The following is a 7,756-nucleotide window of genomic DNA, read 5'->3' on the forward strand; positions in this document are numbered from 1 at the left end:
TAATCCCAACAGTGAGACAGGGTTGATGAAGTGAAATGTCATTGTATGCCGGGCTCTGTGCATGCCAGTCAAGTTCTTCCACACCGATCTCGACAAACCATTTCTGTACTTCGCTTTGGGCACGGTGGTATTGTAATGCTGAAACAGGAAAGGGCCTTCCCCAAACTGTAGCCACAAAGTGGGAAGCACAGAATTGTCTAGAATGCCATTGTATGCTGTAACTTTAATATTTCCCTTCACTGGAACTAAGGGGCCTAGCCCGAACCATGAAAAACAGCCCTCAACCATTCTTCCTCCTCCACCAAACTTTACAGTTGCCGCTATGCATTCAGGCAGGTAGCATTCTCCTTGCATCTGCCAAAACCCAGATTCGTCCATCCGACTGCCAGATGGTGAAGCTTTATTCATCACTCCAGAGAACTCGTGAACTGCTCCAAAGTCCAATGGCAGCGAGCTTTACACCACTCCAGCCGACGTTTGGCATTGTGCATGGTGATCTAAGGCTTGTGTGCGGCTGCTCAGCCATGAAACCCACTTCATGAAGCTCCCGACAAGCAGTTATTGTGCTGACATTGCTTCCAGAGGCAGTTTGGAACTCGGTAGTGAGTGTTGTATCCGAGGACAGCCAATTTTCACGTGTTACGCGCTTCAACACTCAGTGGTCCTGTTCTGTGAGCTTGTATGGCCTACCACTTCACAGCTGAGCCGTTGCTGCTCCTAGAAGTTTCCAATTCACAATAACAGCATGTACAATTGACCGGGGCAGCTCTAGCAGGGCAGAAATTTGATGAACTGACTAGTTGGAAAGGTGGCATCCTATGACAAGTTGAAAGTCACTGAGCTATTCAGAAAGGCCATTCTACTGTCAATGTTTGTCTGTGGAGATTGCATGGCTGTGTGCTCGATTTTATACACCTGTTTGCAACGGGTGTGGCTGAAATGACCAAATCCACTCATTTGAAGGGGTGTCCCCATACTTTTGTGTATATATAAGAAAATGTCTTGGAAAACGGACAAACTTTTGTGGAAATGGATCTGAAACCAAACTGAAAGTAGAGTTGCTATTGTTTGGAATTTTGGAATTTCCCTGCTCACAAGCAAACCTCCAACAGTAGGTCTTTCCTCACAGTAAAGTAATTACCATTGCTGATCATTGAATTTGTTTCCATCTATGATGTCAGGCTTTATGTTCCAAAGCTATAACCATGCTTTCAATGTTGCAACTGATCCAGTGTACTTTGGAGCCCTCCTAGCTGCACTGCTATTTACAATCCATTTGAGACCAGCAGCAATATGAAAAGCAATGATTACCATACCTAACCATTTTTTAAATATGTATAACCCATTATGGTTAATTTACCATAATAGGCTTTTGATGGAGGTTGATTTCTTTTTACGATTACTCGGCCTCACAAGTGGCTGGTGGAACCTTAATTGGGGATGGAATGGAGTGGCTGTTTCAGTTGGTGTGCAGTGCAATCGATGGATTCATAGTAATGGCTGGAATGGAGTAAATGGAATGGTATCAAACAATAGTTACCATGTGTTTGATTCTATTCCATTCACTCCATTCCAGACATTATTATGAGCCCTTCTCCGCTCACCAGCCTCCCGTGCTCGGCATACATCTGCTCGGCATACACAATTAGATTGTGACATTCATTTAATAACACTGCCCCCTGTATCACCTATGGGCAATCACAACTTTAAATTCTGATGACAATGTCCTTTTTTTATTTGATTGTTCTGTCTGTCTCCCTCTGGTTTGTAGATTGCACTGCACACCAACTGAAACTGCACTCACCAGGGTTTTCCATAGGGAGTGTGGCTGGCTGAGGCTGATACTGACTGTGCTTCTGGACTGTGCTTCTGGTCTGGGCTTCTGGACTGTGCTTCTGGGAACATCAGACTGCTGCTGCTGCAGAGTGCTGGTCTTTGTGTTAGACTTTCAAACTGGTCTCTCTTTAAAAAAAAGATATGGTCCATGTTGCCTCTCTGACATGCTCTTTTTAAGATAGCTGTCTTTTATGAGGCAATTATCAAAAACATAGCTAACTCCATTAATGCTACCCTTCCCATGTCAATACAAACAAGTTGATATTAGAATGGAAAATTAGCATTAGGTCCAGATTACCAAAACGTGCATCTGGGAAATTAGAGCCCTCATCTTGTCCATTCAGGACCTTGGACAGCGCCCAACTAGCCTATTCCCCTGCAGCTGAGCATGCTGAGTTAAACTGGTACCAGGCCAACTGTCAACACATGCTCCTTTTGATTTGACCCTGAGATAACCACCTTCACACTCAGTTAGAGAGTGTATGCATGAAGATCCTGCCTCACACAGGAAGCGGCGCAGGTCCTAATCCAGGCACTTGTCATCTCCCGTCTGGATTACTGCAACTCGCTGTTGGCTGGGCTCCCTGCCTGTGCCATTAAACCCCTACAACTCATCCAGAACGCCTCAGCCCGTCTGGTGTTCAACCTTCCCAAGTTCTCTCACGTCACCCCGCTCCTCCGCTCTCTCCACTGGCTTCCAGTTGAAGCTCGCATCCGCTACAAGACCATGGTGCTTGCCTACGGAGCTGTGAGGGGAACGGCACCTCATTACCTCCAGGCTCTGATCAGGCCCTACACCCAAATAAGGGCACTGCGTTCATCCACCTCTGGCCTGCTCGCCTCCCTACCACTGAGGAAGTACAGTTCCCGCTCAGCCCAGTCAAAACTGTTCGCTGCTCTGGCTCCCCAATGGTGGAACAAACTCCCTCACGACGCCAGGACAGCGGAGTCAATCACCACCTTCCGGAGACACCTGAAACCCCACCTCTTTAAGGAATACCTAGGATAGGATAAAGTAATCCTTCTCACCCCCCCCCCCCTTAAAATATTTAGATGCACTATTGTAAAGTGGCTGTTCCACTGGATGTCATAAGGTGAATGCACCAATTTGTAAGTCGCTCTGGATAAGAGCGTCTGCTAACTGACTTAAATGTAATGTAAATGTAAGATGGAGCAGCTGAATTTCTATCTGGTTTGGTATTGGCTTTGAAGCTCCATGATACCTTATCTTGTAGGCAGTGTGATAATGAGGAGAGTTAACGAGCTGGTGTGGCCGAGTGTAACAACACTTCTTATTGTATATAACTTTTACATACATACCCATAATCTGAGAGATGTGAGTAAAGACAAGAGCATGTTTCAACTGACAAAATGTAAAAGCATTAATTTCCTAAGTTAATGCGATTTCAATTTCTCTACAAATATCAGCCCTAAATGTTTTTTTTAATTTTAATTATTATTATTATTATTATTTTTTTTATATATTTTTTTATAGTATCGAAATTGTTTAGTATCTTGTCTCATCGCTACAACTCCTGTACGGGCTCAGGAGAGACGAAGGTTGAAAGTCATGCGTCCTCCGACACACAACCCAACCAAGCCGCACTGCTTCTTAACACAGCGCGCATCCAACCCGGAAGCCAGCCGCACCAATGTGTCAGAGGAAACACCGTGTACCTGGCAATCTTGGTTAGCGTGCACTGTGCCCGGCCCGCCACAGGAGTCGCTGGTGCGCGATGAGTCAAGGATATCTCTACCGGCCAATCCCTCCCTAACCTGGATGACGCTGGGCCAATTGTGCATCGCCCCACGGACCTCCTGGTCGAGGCAGAGCCTGGGCGCGAACCCAGGGTCTCTGGTGGCACAGGTGGCGCTAACTCTCCTCCTTAACCACTGCACCACCCGGGAGGCCATGTCTACCAATGTTTAACCGCAACCGCACTGAAAGTCATTAGAAATGCATAGAGTTCATTTCGATTACAGAGGACGTCACTTGCACTTGATGCAATTTTAGATTAGCTCAAAATAAGGGTGAATTCTTTGAATCTGAGTCCATGCTGTTTTAGAAATGATCCTATTGACTGATTCTGACCTACAGTAGGAGATTAAGGGATATTTAAATTAATTAATTAATTAATCTACTTCAAAAGCATTTTTCCTTAGACTAAAATGCCAGATAAACGGTGTGAAGTCTGTAAAACGACTTCTCTCTTTTAGAAATAAATCCGAAAATCAATTTAGAGGCTACTTCCTGTATCCTGTTATGTTGTTCATGTTTACCAAAACATCCTGAACCGACAGTGCAGGCAGCCCTTCATGAGAACCCTCATTGGAGAGGATCACACAGCATGGGTCCTGTCTACTTCTAAATTGTACCCACTTTTCTGATTACCGCAGTCGGCCTGTGATGCGTGATGTGGATGACACAGCATGTTTCCCAGTGATAGAAACCAGTGAACTCTGTTGATTATTGGGTTTTAAGAGGAAATCATAAAGCCATAATTAGAAAGTCTTGTTTACAAAATGTCCGCATTAGTGCAGCTTGGAAGTAAAGCTTTTACTTTGCCATGTGTATTGATTGCAATGCCATTATAGTGTGATCAGGGTCGGACGATTATCAAATTGAGGCATAACAAAATACCAATTAATTGTACGTCTAATTATGAACCTGTTTTTGTGATGCTGAGCCCTCATGCAGCTGTGAGTGGTTATGTGGTGAGAAATAATTATAACTGGAAATACTTTGCAATGCAGTTGGTTGGGTGGTGGCGGTTTGTCACTATCAAGCCAAGTTTAAAAGCCGGAACTATGAAACATTTTTCTTTTTAAAAAAGCTTGTAAAGCTTGTAGTTTCTAACACAAACCTTAAACTTAAAGTTACTGTTCAGTGAAAATATCACTTTTAAAAGTTAATATTCTGTTAAAGGTAGACTCAGCAATATGACATACACTACCATCCAAAAGTTTGTGGTCACTTAGAAATGTCTTTGTTTGTGAAAGAAAATGTAAAAAATGGTCCATTAAAATAACATCAAATTGATCAGAAATGTTGTAAATGACTATTGTAGCTAGAAACGTCAACAGTGAAGAGGCGACTCCGGGATGCTGGCCTTCTAGGCAGAGTTCCTCTGCTCAGTGTCTGTGTTCTTTTGCCCATCTTAACCTTTTCTTTTTATTGGCCAGTCTGAGACATGGCTTACTCTTGGCAACTCTATTTAGAAGGCCAGCATCCCGGAGTCACCTCTTCACTGTTGACGTTGAGACTGGTGTTTTGCAGGTACTATTTAATGAAGCTTCCAGTTGAGGACTTGTGAGGCGTCTGTTTCTCAAACTAGACACTCTATTGTACTTGTCATCTTGCTCAGTTGTGCTCTTTCTCCTCTTTCTCTTCTGATTAGGGCCAGTTTGCGCTGTTCTGTACACAGCATTGTACGAGATCTTCAGTTTCTTGGCAGTTTCTTGCATGGAATAGCCTTCATTTCTCAGAACAAAAATAGACTGACGAAGTGCTTTGTTTCTGGCCATTTTGAGCCTTTAATCGAACCCACAAATGCTGATGCTCCAGATACTAGTCCAAAGAAGGCCAGTTTTAAAAAGTAGTGTTATGTAAATAGTTTTCCCACATTACAAAATTACATTGGTTTCCTTACCCTGTAAGATAGCAATCCATGCTTTGGTTTTGTTTAGCATTTATAGCACAAAACCAATGCAAGTAGATATCCCGGATTTGTATAAGTATTTTCAAGTTCCATGTCCAAATCATCCCTAAGTGTCAAATGTATTGTATACTGTAGCTCAGGGATGGGCAACTTTGATGGGGGTGGGGACCACAAAAAACGGAACTCACGAGGGGCCGCAGTGGCTGGTCGGTCTGAATAACCACATCTAACCCCATCCCCCACCACCTTCCGAGAATATACTTTTTTGTTGTTTAAAAGTTAATTTCCTACTATTCTATATGTATTTCAATTGGCCAGAGAGGATTTTGCAGTTTTACAGCTAATTTCCAGCAATTCTACACGTTTTGCCATAGGGTGGAGGCAAATGTTTTTGGCTTTCTTGACATCTATAGTATTCTCTCGGGTACGCAATCTGGTTTCCGCTCAGGTTATGGATGTGTGCACCATTGCCCTTGATTCTAAGCAATGTTGTGCTGCTATTTTTATTGACTTGGCCAAAGCTTTTGATACGGTAGACCATTTGATTCTTGTGGGCCGGCTAAGGAGTATTGGTGTCTCTGAGGGTTCTTTGGCCTGGTTTGTGAAGAGGACACGACAAAGCATATTCCCCCTCAGGAAACTAAAAAGATTGGTCATGTGTCCTGAGATCCTCAAAAGGTTCTACAGCTGCAACATCGAGAACATCCTGGCTGGTTGCATTTACTGCCTGGTACGGCAATTGCTCGTCTTTTGACCGCAAGACACTACAGAAGGTAGTGCGTAAGGCCCAGTACATCACTGGGGCTAAGCTGCCTGCCATCCAGGACCGCTACACCAGGCGGTGTCAGAGGAAGACCTAAAAATTGTCAAAGACCCCAGCCATAGACTGTTCTCTCCACTACCGCATGGCAAGCAGTACAGGAGTGCCACGTCTAGGACAAAAAGGCATCTCAACAGTTTTTACCCTGCATTGTGTCTGCATTGTGTCCCACCACCCGCCAACCCATCTTTACGCTACTGCTACTCTCTGTTCATCATATATGCATAGTCACATTAACCATATCTACATGCACATACTACCTCAATCAGCCTGACTAACCGGTGTATGTATGTAGCTTCGCTACTGTTTATAGCCTCGCTACTGTTTTTCACTGTCTTTTTGCTGTTCTTTTTATTTCTTTACCTACTGTTCACCTAATACCTTTTTTGCACTATTGGTTAGAGCCTGTAAGTAAGCATTTGTAACGCTTGTAATTCAGTCTATGGAGATTGCATGGCTGTGTGCTCGATTTTATACACCTGTCAGCAACAGGTGTGGTTGAAATAGCTGAATTCAATAATTTGAAGGTGTGTCCACATACTTTTGCATATGTAGTGTATGAATAACGGTACTCAGTGATATGTCATGTTGGATTTGCCCCAAACATAACGCTTTGTATTCAGGACATAAAGTTAATTTCTTTGCCACATTTTTTGCAGTTTTACTTTATTGCAAACAGGATGCATGTTTTGGAATATTTGTATTCTGTACAGCAGGGTTCTCCAACTGGCGGCCTGTGGGCCAAATATGGACCACCAGCAATATTATTGTCGGCCCTCCAAAGCCCCCAAAATGAATTATTAATATTTTTTTATTTAAAAAAAAAACATTTAAATATTTGACCTGTGACGCAAAATAGTAATAATAAACATTCATGAAAATACAAGTGTTATACATCGGTTAAAAGATGAACTTCTTGTTAATCCAGCCGCTTTGTCAGATTTCAAAAAGGCTTTACGGCGAAAGCATAACATGCGATTATCTGAGGACAGCGCCCCTCCCACAAAAGCATACAAACATTTTCCAACCAAGCAGAGGAGTCACGAAAGTCAGAAATAGCAATAAAATAAAAAACTTACCTTTGAAGATCTTCATCTGGTTGCAATCACAAGGGTCCCAGGGTTGTTTTGTTCGATAAAGTCCTTCTTTGTATCCCAAAAACTCTATTTGTTGGCGCGTTTTGTTCAGTAATCCACTGGCTCAAAAGCTGTTAAAACATGCAGACGAATACAATCTAGTAGTACCGGTAAAGTTTGTCGAAACATGTCAAACGATGTTAATAACTAATTCTCAGGGTGTCAATTATCTAAATAATCTATAATATTTCAACCGGACAATAGCGTATTCAATAGAAAGGAAAAAGAACGAAGGGCGCGCAAACGAGTACTGCATGCTTCACCAGTCCCCTAACCAAAAAGGTCCTTTTCTTCGTTGTTTTTCG

The sequence above is a fragment of the Oncorhynchus gorbuscha genome, linkage group LG12 (assembly GCF_021184085.1).
Source record: "Oncorhynchus gorbuscha isolate QuinsamMale2020 ecotype Even-year linkage group LG12, OgorEven_v1.0, whole genome shotgun sequence".
Lineage (NCBI taxonomy): Eukaryota > Metazoa > Chordata > Actinopteri > Salmoniformes > Salmonidae > Oncorhynchus > Oncorhynchus gorbuscha.